Source organism: Crinia signifera, chromosome 1 (genome assembly GCF_055691185.1).
Source record: "Crinia signifera chromosome 1, ASM5569118v1, whole genome shotgun sequence".
NCBI classification, from domain to species: domain Eukaryota; kingdom Metazoa; phylum Chordata; class Amphibia; order Anura; family Myobatrachidae; genus Crinia; species Crinia signifera.
The window spans coordinates 192,187,745-192,202,680 of record NC_139217.1 but is presented as its reverse complement, the minus strand read 5'-3'; the positions used below and the strand labels follow the sequence as shown (position 1 = coordinate 192,202,680).

General features: G+C 41.1%; 1 protein-coding gene across 11 annotated transcripts in view; it reads left to right on the top strand.

The window, feature by feature from the left end:
• BMPR1B (bone morphogenetic protein receptor type 1B) overlaps positions 1-14,936 on the top strand; it is a 451,702-nt gene that overhangs the window by 241,092 nt on the left and 195,674 nt on the right. For 8 of the 11 annotated variants that reach the window (XM_083179085.1, XM_083179084.1, XM_083179077.1 and 5 more), the window contains one exon: positions 11,513-11,584. The exons of 1 other annotated variant lie outside the window; for it this stretch is intronic. The gene's annotated coding sequence lies outside the window, so the exon portion shown is untranslated. 2 more of the 11 variants (XM_083179079.1, XM_083179083.1) reach the window with 2 other exon arrangements.

The following is a 14,936-nucleotide window of genomic DNA, read 5'->3' as shown; positions in this document are numbered from 1 at the left end:
GGTCCTGATAAATTTAAAGAGATCTGGGCCCTTGACAGATTCTGGCAATCCGACCAGACGCAGGTTATTGCGTCTGGACCGGTTCTCCAAATCTTGGAGCTTGTTGTGGAGGGCAAGCATATCTTTTGACTGCTGGGCTACAATAGGCTTGATCTCTGCCATATCTTGAAAACATTCCCCTAGCCTTTGCTCTGTGTCAATGACACGTTTTTGGAGCTGTGCCAGTTGCCTGTTAATACTGTCTGTCTGCTCCTTGAATATTGGGGCAATGGCCGCCCTGATCGCTCCAACCATGTCACCGTACGTGACCGGAGCTGACATGTCTGGCAAGGGGGTTTCTAGCTGCATAGGGGAATGCTGGTTTTCCTCCTCTGAGGCGTCTGAGCGTGGTGTGGCAGAGCCTCTTACCCTCTGAGGCTGTGGCGTGTCTGTGCGCGTCTGCTGCCTCGTCTCCGGAGCCGCCGCCATCTTGGGTGCTGCTGCAATTTTTCCTTTCTGCGCCCGGGACTTATAACTCGACATCCCCTTCAGCGAGGATCTTCCTTGCTGCGCCGGTACTTCGGGGGGAGATTCAGGTACTTTGTGCTGCTTATTTGAGGCTGAAATCAGCCGTGGGGAGGTAATTGACCGGGTCGGCAACGGAGCTCGCGGTCAGGGCTTCCTCACATTCCCTAGCCGGAACCGGAAGTCAGAAAGTCTTTTTAATGTTCTTTAAGACGTCATCAGTATCAATATGTGATGTCACTGTAGTCAATAATGTGGAAATAATGATTTGTGCTGTTGTTTTAATCCCCTGTGCATTTTTGCTTTTGCAGGGATCTTAAAAAAGTTTTTAATTATGTAAACATGATTTAAAAAAAAATCTGTAATAGATAACTGTCAGGATCATCTATAGGTGTACAGTTGCTGAAAAATTGTTACCACTGTCGCAAATTGGGCCATGTTGTAGATTCTTTGTGCCTTGTATACAAGAAGGCTGAGCTGCTCTTCTGAGACAGGTGGCGGAAGATGGTCCGACAGTTGGGATTGCAATGGTCAGCATAATGACATCCACATAGAATCCACATAGATGTCGAGTAGAATATGTGATGAGTGCAGCGAGCCACCGAGACCGCAGTGGGTGGAGCACAGTGAGCTCGTAAGGGGCTTTCTTGCGCTCGCCCCCTGTTGGAGTACCGGCAGTCAGGTTTCCGATGTCGTTATACTGACCGTCAGAATCCTGACCATTGGGCCATCATACCACACCCTCTAGGACACAGAGGATTCTCCAGTAGCAAATAAGATTGCAACTGCTAATTTATGCATGCCGTAAAAATACCATCTGAAAGGCCATGTGTTTATCCAATCACTCCCCGCTACCACCCACAAACGCTGTCTTCCTTTTACTCTACTCATGAATTGGTGCAACCGTCTTCGCACGTAAATCACTGAGCAATCACCCTGCGGTTCAGATGCTCACTTTGGTAAACATTGAACAATTAGTGTACATTAGCCACTTTGTGACCAGATCGGAAGTAGGCCCAGTGAGAAGCAGATACAATGACACAAAACAAGATGTGCAAGTGCACCACCTGTATGGGTGGTAAACAATCCTGCATGATTCTACAAAGCAACGCAATATTTTACTTTTTCAAGAACCAATTTCTTTCCCAGATGAAATATTATTTTAAAAAGTGTACTCTAAAAAAAATATATATAAATACACACTCTGTGCCCATCTGAGAAAGGTAGGTTTTAATGTTGCAAGGGACATATTATATTGCATGTTTGTAGTTATTATGTTTAATTTAACATAAAATTGGTAATTGCCTTTTCTCCGTCCCTTGTTTCTTTAACATAATTCCTCATATTGTTTTAATAACCTGGCTCAATGTTAAATAAAAAACACATTTGCCAAGTTCCAAATTTGAAGCAAATGTGATAATAGCATAAAGAAAGTATTAAAACATACTTTTTTTGGTAGGATTTGAAAAATGCTTTGATAATACAGCAGTAAGCAGTTAAATTATTGCCAGACATATGAGTCTTTTGGACCACAATACCTCCTATTATTAATGTAATGAATTGCATCTGTTGGGTACGAAAATGGGAATTTCTCCTTCCTTTTGTTTTCATCCTTGAAACCTTTATCCGGCACTTTTTTTTTCTGACACTGGAATGTCTTCTTTTCCAGATTTAGGGGAACATTCCAAACTCAGTCTCATTTTCTACCTAAAAATATGTCCTGAACCTCTCTGTCTTTGGCCTCTAAGGTGATCTGTGCTTTTCCATATGTCAGGCTAGCAGTGATGAATTCCACGAAGTGGCTGGAAGACAGCAATTTATACCGCTGGCAGCCGCCCGACTAGACAAAGTGAACCCATTTCAGCTCCACACCCATGCTGCCAATTCACTGAAATAGCATATAAATACCATTTTACCAGATACTCAAGCTTATGATATTTGAGCTTCAGATTTAATCATCAAGGTTGTATTTGTTATTATGCTGACCAGGCCTCGGGCTCTAGACTATTGGAGAGCAGGAGAACATCAGCCTTCATTAGACTTGTCCATTTGCTCTCCCTGCGGCCAGGTTGCCATGGCATGTGTGATGCGCAAAATACACAAATAGTAACTTTTTTCTTTGCTAACATTCACGTGTTCAGAATTCATAGTACTTCTGTTAAATGTCTGCTTTATGTGTATTGATAAAAAAAAAGGTTATGCTTTATATTATATTGGGAATAATATAAAGTTATATCTTATACTAGTGTATTGGATCTATAGTATAATAGGTGGCACCTATTAATACTAATCTTTTCTGCTTAAGTAATGTCTCTTCCCACATCAAACCAGCCCCAACTTATCACTATTAGCCCAATATCTCTAATACTTCCCCTCTGTCCAATGTATTAGGTGCCTGAATCAGACCCATACTGTATTGTCGAAAATCATAGACCATGATTTTTGGACATCTGCACATGTGCCAGTGTGTGTGGTAGAATACTAAAATTGCGATCGCCTGGTTATCATACTTTAGTCAGTGACGAAGTCCTGTGATGAAATGCGTAGGGGCGTGGCCTGTCGTGACGCATACCTAGCTGCTGGACTTGGAGCTGTGAGGCTGTCTACCGCCGTAACGCTGTGCTGCCGGTGTCCGGGAATCCCTGGCTGTCGATTGTATCGTGGGTCCCGTGAGTGAACTGTGTACCGAGCCTGCAGTCTCTGCCAGTGGTTTTAATATTATACCTTGTGGTAATCAGCCAACACCAGAGGAATACCTCGGTACGGGCTTTACCTCTCCGAAAGGAGATATTTTTATATGAATATCCATGTTTTTTAATAAACGGTATTACAACATGAAGCGCCCCCTCTATTTTTTGTAGGTGGAGAAAGTGTGGGTCCCGTGGGAATCGGGAATCAGAGGGGAGCGGCTATCCATCAAAATACCCATTGGACTGGTGTGGACAGAAACACTTTTAAAGTGTGTCCTTTCATGGACTTAGGGCGAGATGTATCAAACGGAAAATGCGGTAAAACCCCGGTTTTACCGCATTTTCCAATATATCAAAAATGATACCGCATTGAAGGGTATCGCCACCTTTGGGTGGCGATACCCTATAGAAGCCTATGGGCTTCTTTTCGACGCCCGCCGCCTCTCCGACCCCCCCTCTGGCTTACCTTCCTGAAGGGTCCTCCTGGACCCCGGAAGGTAAACCCCTCATCCCCCTAGTGAAGCAGCCGGACATCCTTCCGGCTGCAGGGGGAGGAGGAGGCGCCGGGGACAGCCTGCTTAGCTGTCCCCGGCGTGAGGGGAGAGCCAGGCAGCAGGGAGGTGACGGAGACCCCCCGCACACCAGAGTACAGGTATCGCGGGGGGGGCTCCGTCACCGCACCGCGATGCCAGCCGCATTTAGTACATATGCGCTGGCATCGCGGTGGGGGGGGGGGGCGCGAAGGGCGGCAATGTATTTTAATACATCTCGCCCTAAGAGTGTCAGCGCACCTATACTATTGTTTGTGTGTGTATATATATATATATAATTCTTTGTTCAGTGTATATGCATATATTTTAGCATTACAGAAAAAAATATAAAAGTGAATCTAACTTATAGAGTTAATGATTGTAGGTGGGCAGCAAGTGAAACTGTGACTATTGCAAACATGCTACTTATCTAGTCAGAGGTGACCGTGAACAATCTGTTCTCCACACAGTAATAATTGGATGATTATTATCCTTGAACATATTGTTTTCCAAATTAATGTGGGCTAAACTACAATATAATCTGCAACAACATTTCTCAGCAGCAAATTAAATAGGTGAAATACTTGGACGTTTAATTCAACATCTGTGTTTTTAACATGAAACTGCATGGCATGCATGCCTATCATTCTGTATCTTCCTTAGTAGACCTCTGCAGTAGTCAGGGGCATAACTCCCAGAGACAATGGAGTTTCCAGCCTCTGGGCTCTAAGCCCTGACAGGCCACCTGCATGTAAAGCAGCACCTCTGTGTTTCACCTGTAGTGAATTGGCTCACTACCAGGAGCTCAGCTGACATCTGCTGACAGGCAGGATGGCTCCTGCCTGGTACCACTCAGTCTGCACTGCACAGGCAATGCTGCTGGACTGAGATGATATGCACAGGTGAATGTTGACACACAATATATTTGGGGAGGGGGCACCAAACTCCAACTTGCCTCTGGGAGATTCAGATGAAACTACGCCCCTGAGTAGAGTGGATGTGGATGGGAAGAGACTGCAATGAATTGCATCAGCGGGATGCAGTCAACATCCTCATGGTTAGGATGCCGGCATTCAGCATACCTACGCTGCCATCCCGACTGCCTTCAAAAATCTGGTGCCAGGTCTTTGAAAGGGTCAGGATGCTGACACTGGATCGGTGAATATGCATGGTGGGTTAGGTCAGACAGAGTAAGAGTTAGGTTTAGGCACTAGTGGGGTGATTTAGGATTAGGCTGCGGGGAAGGGAAAGGTTAAGGTTAGACTGTAGGGAGGGGGAGTTAGGTTTAGGCACTTAAAAGGGGGGGGGGGTGAGGATTAGGAAAAGGGGTATGGTAGTTAGGATTATGCACTAGTGGTTAGGACAAGGGTCAGGCTGGTTGAAGGGAGGTTAGGTATATTTACCTTACCCCTGTCGAGATTCCCTAATTTGGGATTCCGTCATTGCTATTCTGACAGCTGTCATCCTAACCGCCTGGCATCCGCATCACCATAGCCGTTCACAAGGGGTTAGTATATAAGGAGAGATATATCATATCTTGAAAAGAGATCAAGTCGAGAAGTTGCCTATAGAAAACACTCAGCTTCCGAAAAAAGCCTAGCAAAGGTTTTAAAATAAAAGAAGTAGATTGGTTGCATGGGACACTTCTCCAAATTAAAAACATAGTGGTCACAAACAATCAGATCATTCTGTTAATAGGTTTCCCTAGTAGTAATCAGTCTTGTAAATAAAGCAAGTTAGTAATATAGGAGCATGATTGTCCTGCTTCTGGTGTTTGTGGCCAGCAATGGGCAGCCTTCCATTAAATGGAGAGTGTTTGGGCATACCAAGACCAACCGCTTCCTCCTTGAACTTCACGACAACATGATTTTGAAGAACATCCTGAGTAATTTGAGGGTTGCTCAGATGTCTGATGGTCACACAATTGATCTGATGCAACAGCATATTAGAGAAGCCAGCAGGGGGCGTGTTATTACATAATGCGCCTCCTGCGGCTTTACATAGAACATAGAAACATCGAATTTGACGGCAGATAAGAACCACTTGGCCCATCTAGACTGTCCCTTTTTTAAACATGTTACCTCAAACCATATTTGATCCTTATTTTTTGTAAGGATATCAATATGCCTATCCCAAGCATGTTTATATTGTACTACTGTATTTGCGTCTACCACCTCTGATGGGAGGCTATTCCACTTATCTACTACCCTTTCTGTGAAGTAATTTTTCCTCAAATTTCCCCTGAATCTTCCTCCCTCTAGTTTCAGTGCAGTGCATAACTTTGCACAGTGCTGCGTACAAAGGTGCAGTGGCTGTACTAAAGGGAGTAATTCAGCCACGAATGGGTAGCGGCCTGCGATCATGGAGACGCCGGCTTGATAGAGTGAAATCCCACCTTCCCACTTCACAGGCAAGTGAATATGTTCAAAGCCCTTTGTTACAGGCTCAACATAAAATTATTTGTCCACTGGTCACCAGCCAGAGACATACTCGGTGGTTGCGATGAATACAGGAATATCTGGCCTGCTGCTGATGTCACACACGCCTGGGCACACCCGCTTTTTCCCTGACACTCCCAACCTTTTCTCTGTCATGGTTAGCATTTATCTTGGCACTCACATGAAACGGTTGGTTACCACCCACAGACTCCTACTTCCTGTCAATCACCTTCCATGCGTATAGAAAAAGTGTCAGGAATTCATCACTGGAGTGCATCATGGATGTGCAATGCGGCCCACATGTGCGAATTCGCAGCAGGGTGATCAGGTCTGAATTGGGCTCATAGTGTCCGCCTTTAAATCAGCCACGTAGAGTGGTCATATTTTGCAAGCAAAGCTGTCGATATTCTATTTATAATGTGTGATATTAGTAGTGTTCATTCTAGCACCCTGCATCTTTCAAAACCTGTGCAGTTCCTCTTCTCTGCCTGTGGTGTCACTCTCTGCTGTGGGGATTCTTGCAGAGGTCTGGTGTGCATATCAATGCTGAAATCTAAACCACACTGTGCTAAAAGCACCACAGCAGAGAGCGACACCACAGACAGAGAAGCATGGGTTTTGAAAGATGCAGGGTGCTAGAATGAACACTATATTAGTATTAATTACCAGCAACAGTATTGCAGTACACAGGTTGTTTGTTATTTAGTGAGATCTATAAAGTTAGTGAAAGCAGGACATCTCGTGTACTCCCATGCTAACAGGCGGTTAGGATGCTATCTGATACTAAAAATAGTCTTTATACTGGTGCTTAAATTACACAACACGGGGTGGTGCAGTGCGTATGTCCGGGATCACTTTCGCTGTCACTAAGTAGACCGCAGATAGCTGCAGGTGTGTAACACATGAGATGATGAAAAAATGTTCATGTTAGAGCTATGATGACAGCCCTTCATATTTTATGGCATAATGGTGGGGCGGGGAGCAAGTCAAAGATTTCATTCAATTCTGCATCTCTTGTTCAAGTAGTCCAACTCTGTAACCAAAGTGACAGGATTAACATCAGTTAATTCGGTATCTCGCCCTCTGAAGCATGTGTGTCTCCCAGATTCATACACTTATATACACTTTAATGAATAGCACACATTTTACGGGCAGTCGACACTAACAAAGGTCAACATGCATTAGATCAACATGCTCAAAAGGTTGGCACACGCAAAAGTTCGATATGCAAAAGGTCAACAAGAGTTTTTTGAGTGCCCCCCCCCCCCCCCCCCCAAAAGGTGTTTTTTACTACTTGACTATCCACTCAGGCATACAGTAGAGGGGGAATATAATGGTCCCCGAAGCATGGTGAGCAATGTCATGCAAGGGTGCTGTACACTTACAGTATATGCTAAAATGTCCTTGGAAATCATTTGAAAATGTTTCCAGTTTTATGGGTTTACTTTTTCTCTATATATCTCTCCAGTTATATACTATAATATTGGCACATACAGTATATACACATAGATACATACACAATATGCTAGCATAATGTGTGTGTGTTTAAATATATATTTATATATATATATATATATATATATATATATATATATAACAGAAAGAATGATTGGGGTGCGCAACCTAATACATAAAATGTAACTCCCAGTAAATATTAGATTAAAATCAGAAATAGATTCTGGAGATCATTTCCATGTGTCCAATGTTGGATGTATTCGCAATGATTATCAATAATAATCTTTTTATTGCAAGAAATACCCAATGCGTTTCATCATTATGACTTCATCAGGGGTAAAACCGATCTGATATTGTAGGAACAGTGATCCTTGCAAGAATCTGAACGTTCCTGAATGTTGGATGAGGAGGTTGCTATTTAGAGAGTGTCCTGACCAATATTGGTAATTTACCTAAGAAGATTACCTATAGCAGGCATTCCCAACCACGGTCCTCAAGGCACACCAACAGTGCAGGTTTTAGTGATATCCAGGCTTCAGATGGTTTAATCAGAATCCCTTAGATACTAATTAAGTCACCTGCGCTCAAGCCTGGATATATAGAAAACCTGCACTGTTGGTGTGCCTTGAGGACCGTGGTTGGGAATGCCTGACCTATAGCAAACAACCACAATTATCCTAAACTGGTTGACCATATTCACTATACCACATTGATGTTTTTTATAATGTAGAACAAAAAATCATATTGATCAGCAAAGATTCTTGCTGGGATCACTGTTCATACAATCTCAGATCGGTTTTACCCCTGATGAAGTCGTAATGACGAAACGCGTTGGGTATTTCTTGCACTAAAAAGATTATTCATCTTAAAACGGACTGTGCATAATCATTGCGAACACATCCAACATTGGACACACGGAAATGATCTCCAGAATGTATTTATGATTTTAATCTAATATTAACTGGGAGGTACATTTTATGTATTAGGTTGCGCACCCCAATCATTCTTTCTGTTGTATTTGTCTGTTGTTCCTCACTAACAGGAGGAATTTTGGTGGTGCTGCATATAACATTCAGCGCAATTCAGAGTCAAACACCCAATTTTATATATATATATATATATATATATATATATATATATACATACACTAGCTAAGCCCACTCGAAGCAAAAGCTTTGAAATATAGTCTGCTACCTTGTGATTACCTCTGTGTTTCTGTATGTAAGAAAGAGATGTAGTTCCACTCACTGCCAGCAGATGGCAGTATTTCGGTTACACACGGACACTAGACATATATAATATCACCAAGCAATAATGTTATTGGCGCTTTATATATTGGGGCACTGATAACACTATTGCTTGGTGATATTTGGTGTTTTGGGTCCTATTAGTAGGGAGCCGAGTGTTAATAGCGACCAACATTTTTTTTGTCCATTATACATATATATATATATATATATATATATATATATATATATATATATATATATATATATATATATATACCAGTATATAGAAATCCAATGCTCCCGGCACTCGAAAGACCAAACCAGTATATATATATATAAAAGAGAGAGAGAGAAATGGACAGTGGCACTCAGGGTTTAATTGGAGAAGTCAAATATAGGGTGAGATTTAATAGGATGAGAGTTTCAGAAAGTGAGAGATTTGGTAAGAAATCTCCAGTTTTTTTTAAAGCGGCAATCCTTTACACATCAAAATCAAACTGGTTTTGCAGTGTAAATGATTGCCGCTTTAAAAAAACTGGAGATTTCTTACCAAATCTCTCACTTTCTGAATCTCTCATCCTATTAAATCTCACCCATAATGTCTCAATCCAACATTTTTGGGTTTGATCCCCTTTGTCAAGGTGTACATGAAAGTGGTGGCTGTCACAATAACTCACTTAGTCGACTGTAATAGTAGATGTTTTCAAAGCTTATTTATTCACATTTCTTTATCCGGTCAAATGTCCTGATTAAAAAGCGTGAAAAAATAAGCTTTGAAACGTCGCCGACTAAGAGTGAGTTACTGTGAGTGCCACCACTATCGTGATATATAGATATATTGTATTGGGTTACATTTAATAGGATGAGAGATTCAGAAAGTGAATGAATGCCACTTTAAAAAAAACCTGGAGATTTCTTACCAAATCTCTCACTTTCTGAATCTCTCATCCTATTACATTTCCCCCATATATATCTATATATAGAATTATCTATCTATCTATCTATCTATCTATCTATCTATCTATCTATCTATCTATCTATGCGCCTGTAACCCCACACACACTAATGGACCAGCCTCCCAACTTCCTTCTAGTTGGACAAATGTGCAGTCTCTCGGGATGGAACGTTTATTATTTCAAATAACTTTGGACAGGTGGGTGATATAGGTCCTCTACCTGCTGCTGCTTCTTTAGTGCTGGGAGCAGAGAAGCTGTACCAGCACCGGGGCATATCACTACACTATTTTCATTGTTGGAAATATCTAATTTCATATATCTAGGGCTTTTACCAAACATAGATGGCATCCAGTTTAATAATGAGTTTATTTCACTATTCATGCATTGCACCTGTCAGACAGTCACATTCATTATATAACATTTCACTAATGTGAGGCTTTGTATAATATTTAAATCCTGTTCTGCTTTGCTGCTGCCTGTAAGTATAATCATGCTAGACCCTATTTTTTTTCCATTTGTGTGTCTGTAAATCTAGGGTTGCTCTCTTGTGTCTCAATGACCTATTTCAGAGTTGAGCAAAAAGCGGCCCTCCAGCTGTTGATGAACTACACATCCCAGCATGCCTTGCCTTAGTTTTATTATTTGGGCATGCGTAAACTGATGCAAGGCATGCTGGGATGTTTAGATCATCAACAGCTGGAGGGCCTATTATTGCTCACCCTTGAACTAGTTACTTGATCTATGCCCCATGCGAGCAGTCCAGAATCTCACTAGCCCTGGATAACTCTGGCTATCACACAATATCTCTAAATGGTCCCCTTATAGCCACGCTATTGATTAATTAAATGTGATCATTGTTGTCAAATCATTAATAAACATTTTATCCTTCAGCAATTAATGAATGCATTCTTTATGCTGCTCAAAAGTTCATATTTATAAAAATAGTTTCCTATGAAGTGGTTTGGCTGAATAAACAGTAATGCCAGGCTTCACACCACCTGTTAAAGTAAAGTAGCGAATGCCAGTCATCTTCTTGTACTGGCACTATATACAATTTATAGGGCATGTGTTGGAAAGTACAAGTATAAGCCTTGCATTTTGTTTCTAAGTAAAAGCTGAACCCCCCCCTAAACCCTCTCACATCTCTGTACGGGTACCCAAAGGATAGCAGTGAGGAGATATAATACTGAGAACCTCATAAACTGATTTTGTGTGTGTGTGTGTGTGTGTGTGTGTGTGTGTGTTTTTCTTAGCCGTATGGGAGGTGAAGCAGTCACATTTTATTAGGGTTAGACATGTAGTACTCTGCATGTTACAGCTGCACTGTGAAGTGGTTCAAGTGTTTCCTTTATAAGGTGAACATGTATGTTTCATTTCTTTGCCTGATTTGGGCCCCTGGAAAGGCATACAGCATCTGTATAACTGGCAGTGAAATGGTATTTCCAGGCAGGCACTCTGTTGGAGGGTAGTGAGCCAATCCACTGCTTTGTCTGAGCAGCTGAGAACTTCATCTGAGTATTACCATGGTGTAAGGTAACAGACCTGTTCCATGAGCAAGTAAAGTACTGAGCAAGTGTCAGGGTCAATATTTATAGACGGCTACACTGCTGCTTTGGATATTCACACTGTACAGAACAGCGAGGAGGACAGATATCAGCCACTGAAAGCCTAAGTGGTTCTGATTTTGCCTTTTTTTATTTCACTCATCAGGTTTTGGCTTTTCCTTCATGAGTTCACAACATTCTTTCTGGAAGCAATGAAAAGGGGACTGTGACGAGTACAGTAAGTAAAGTTTTGTTGTGTTTGTTTCTTCTTGTCAGTGCAAAACTCAGCAGGTGTTCTCCTACAATGTCAGCGTTACAGCACCAATATTATACTAAGACACTATTACACCTTGTGCCTTCTGTATGTTGTTTGTGTCTCGTCTAACCACACTCAGCATGCTTTACTGACAGATATTCACTGGCATTTCTATCTGTCAATCTATCTATATAGAAATGCACACACGCCACCTATATATTACGTCATTCATTGTGACTAGTATGTATAGTACTACTTTCTTTTTTTCAGTTACTGGGGAGTAGTTTATACGTAGTTTATTATTTAGATACGCACAACTACATTTATGATCTGAACGAGTAACTAGTTTGCAATTTATATTAACATTAAATTGTTTTATTTAAAAATGTACCATCTTTAGCGTATTTACATATTGATACTTCTACTGTTATTATTATTATTATTATTATTACTAGTAGTAATAATTATGTATGTACAATATGAGCTTTTATTTTTATTGTTGCAACCTAAACAGTACTGTAATAACATGGTAAAGCCATAGGGGGATATCTATCTAGGGGTATGTTTACTAAAGTGAGGGTATTTAGAAGTGGGCATGTTGTCCATAGTAACCAATCAGATTGTACTTCTCATTTATCTTACATATTTTAGAAGATAATAGATAGACTCTGATTGGTTGCGATGAGCAAACCCGCCCTTTAGTAAATATACCCCATAGTCGATTTATTTATCAAATATGTGAGTTATAGATGTGTGCTTTAGGTTCCTTCTGCCATGCATCTGTTACCTGGCTGGCTGTGCCGGTCAGTACCACTGTCTCGCACATGTGATGCAGTCCTATGCCTAAATGCAGGACTAGTGTTATACTGACAATATTGCAGATTTGTATATTATTGTGTAAACGCTCAGCTGATTGTTGCACAGGTCAGTGGCCCACTTGTGTACATCTTATGGCTGGTATTCTGTTTCAAATAAAAGCTATGATAGTGTCGCTGTTAAATTGTTTTCCTCCTTTAAATTTATTTTTTTGTAAATGATGTTCCCTCCTTTTTGTTACTCACCTCCCTTAATATTTTAGGTTAATAAGAGGATATACATTAATCCCCTTTTAAATATAGCACAGTCTTACACTGAGCTATATAACTCTGCTAATCACTATACCATACATTGATAATTCTGATTTGTTTTTGGTCAGTTTGTGGCAGGTTACTATTGAGCTAACAGTCAGATGCTTGTACTATAAACGCAGTAGAAGTCTGTAATGAGTAGTGATTATTAAATAAAATTATTCATAATACTCATGATATTTTGCCATTTAAGAATGCATATATTTAAATCCATGATACAAGGGCGTAACTACCATAGGTACAAGAGGTGAAGCTGCTATGGGGCCCAGAGCTGAAGGTGGCCCATCTTTGCCATCTAAGTAATATGTTTTACATACATTTATCACCATCAGTTGCTAAATAGGGGGCCCTTACAAACTTTTGCTATGGGGCCTAGGGATATCTAGTTACGCCCCTGACATGATACAAAAGTGATGCTAAGAGTTACACATGGACAACAGCCATAGGAATCCCTATACACTGTGACTAATGTGTTAGATGTCCTTACGGAGCAGCCCCAGGGTGATGGGAGTTTGGAATGAGCACACCTGGACCATCTTACTGCAGGTCATTTTGTTATTATTATGGAAATTGTTCAGAAGTATCAGCAGACACAGAAAAAGTACTGAACAAATGCTCTTTTCCAGAGTGTTTTACTTTCCATTACACAAAATAAATTTGAACAGATTCCAATGAACATTAATGTTTCAGACCTCATTAGCCCCTGTGTTTGTGTACTCCCACCCATGCTGTAATATAAGCTTAAGGTTAGCAGTAACACAAGAGATCTATACATTGGAACATGATTTGTATATGTGTCATACCTTAGCTCAGGAAGATGAATGTCTTGCAATAACACAGCATTTCAGAAATACACTACGGGGGTTATTCTGGTTTATTCGCAAGGCTGCGAATTCCCAGCCCTGCAAGTCCACCAAACCCAGCCTAGCGAATGCTTGGCCGCACGCACCAGGCACATGCGCAGAAATGACCCGGCACATGCGCATATGCCCACCATCGGTCTCCGTGCTAATGTTTTGGTCGGTGCGAACGGAAAAGAATAACCCCCTATATCTGGGCAAGAGTGAGTATTATGTCTTGTAATTTACAGAGAAGGGATTTGGCAATACTATGATCAGGATGAGATTTGTAAGATGATGTCACTATTCTCATGCAATAATGCTTATCCTTCCAACTAGAACTGTATCATTAGCTTCACGTAAAATATTGTTCGATAGCCAAATAAAAATTATTGTTAAAAAACCTGATGTGGTTGTGGTACAAAAAGTTTGTGTTTATACTGTGCTGTCAGAATCTGTGATCACCTCTGCGTAACTTGTACAATATAACCAACATCTGGAGAAAGCATAAGAGCAGTGTATTCATGTTTATATGCATACGATTGTTAAGTCAGTGTATATTGTTGTAATCTTTTTCACATTGCATTTATTATGCCATACTGAAGTTTTCATCTACACTAGAATACTAGGACTTCAGTAATTATTTTTTGGGGGGCCACTTGACTTTCTATTAAGTGCTTTATTTGGATAAATCTATAATCTCTTCGTACTTGTTATCCTAATAGTATAGACTAAGCTACTAGCAAATGAATGGGTGGAGTTTAGAAATGGTTGGCCACAGGCTTGACAACTTGCAAATAAAGAACTGTGTCATATGGTCACCTGTGATCACACTTGACTGTTTATACAGTGCCATTCTTCACAGTTAGGAGGTATCAGGTTACTGTAGATCTACTATTGTTTGCAGCATTATGGGACTTGGCTTCTTAAAATCATAATTCAATATATAGTAAATTCAAGGTAAGAACTGCTTCCAATGACAAAACAGTATGCACATTATTTATATTGCTGTACCCTGTGATTGAGCAAGATACCTGCATAGGAAGGATGCTGTGTATGCTGTCCAGTGCTGTGTTTACCCCCCAGCCCCCCCCCCCCCCCCCCAGCCCCCTCCCCCCCCCCCCCCCCCCCCCGCCAGTGGTTCTCTTCTCTCTCAGGCAAATCAGATTTACCAGCCTGTCTTCATCACTATACTTCCATAACTTCTCTCTGTTTCTCTTTTCTTCCATATCTTTCTTCTAATTCCCATTCTATGACTTCTGTTTTCTTTTGGCTCCTGTCTGTTCCTCTTCACTGTCAGCAACACAAGTCACAAGTGCTGCAGAGAATATGTAGCCAGGAACAGGAAGCGAGGTGCCAATCATTTCT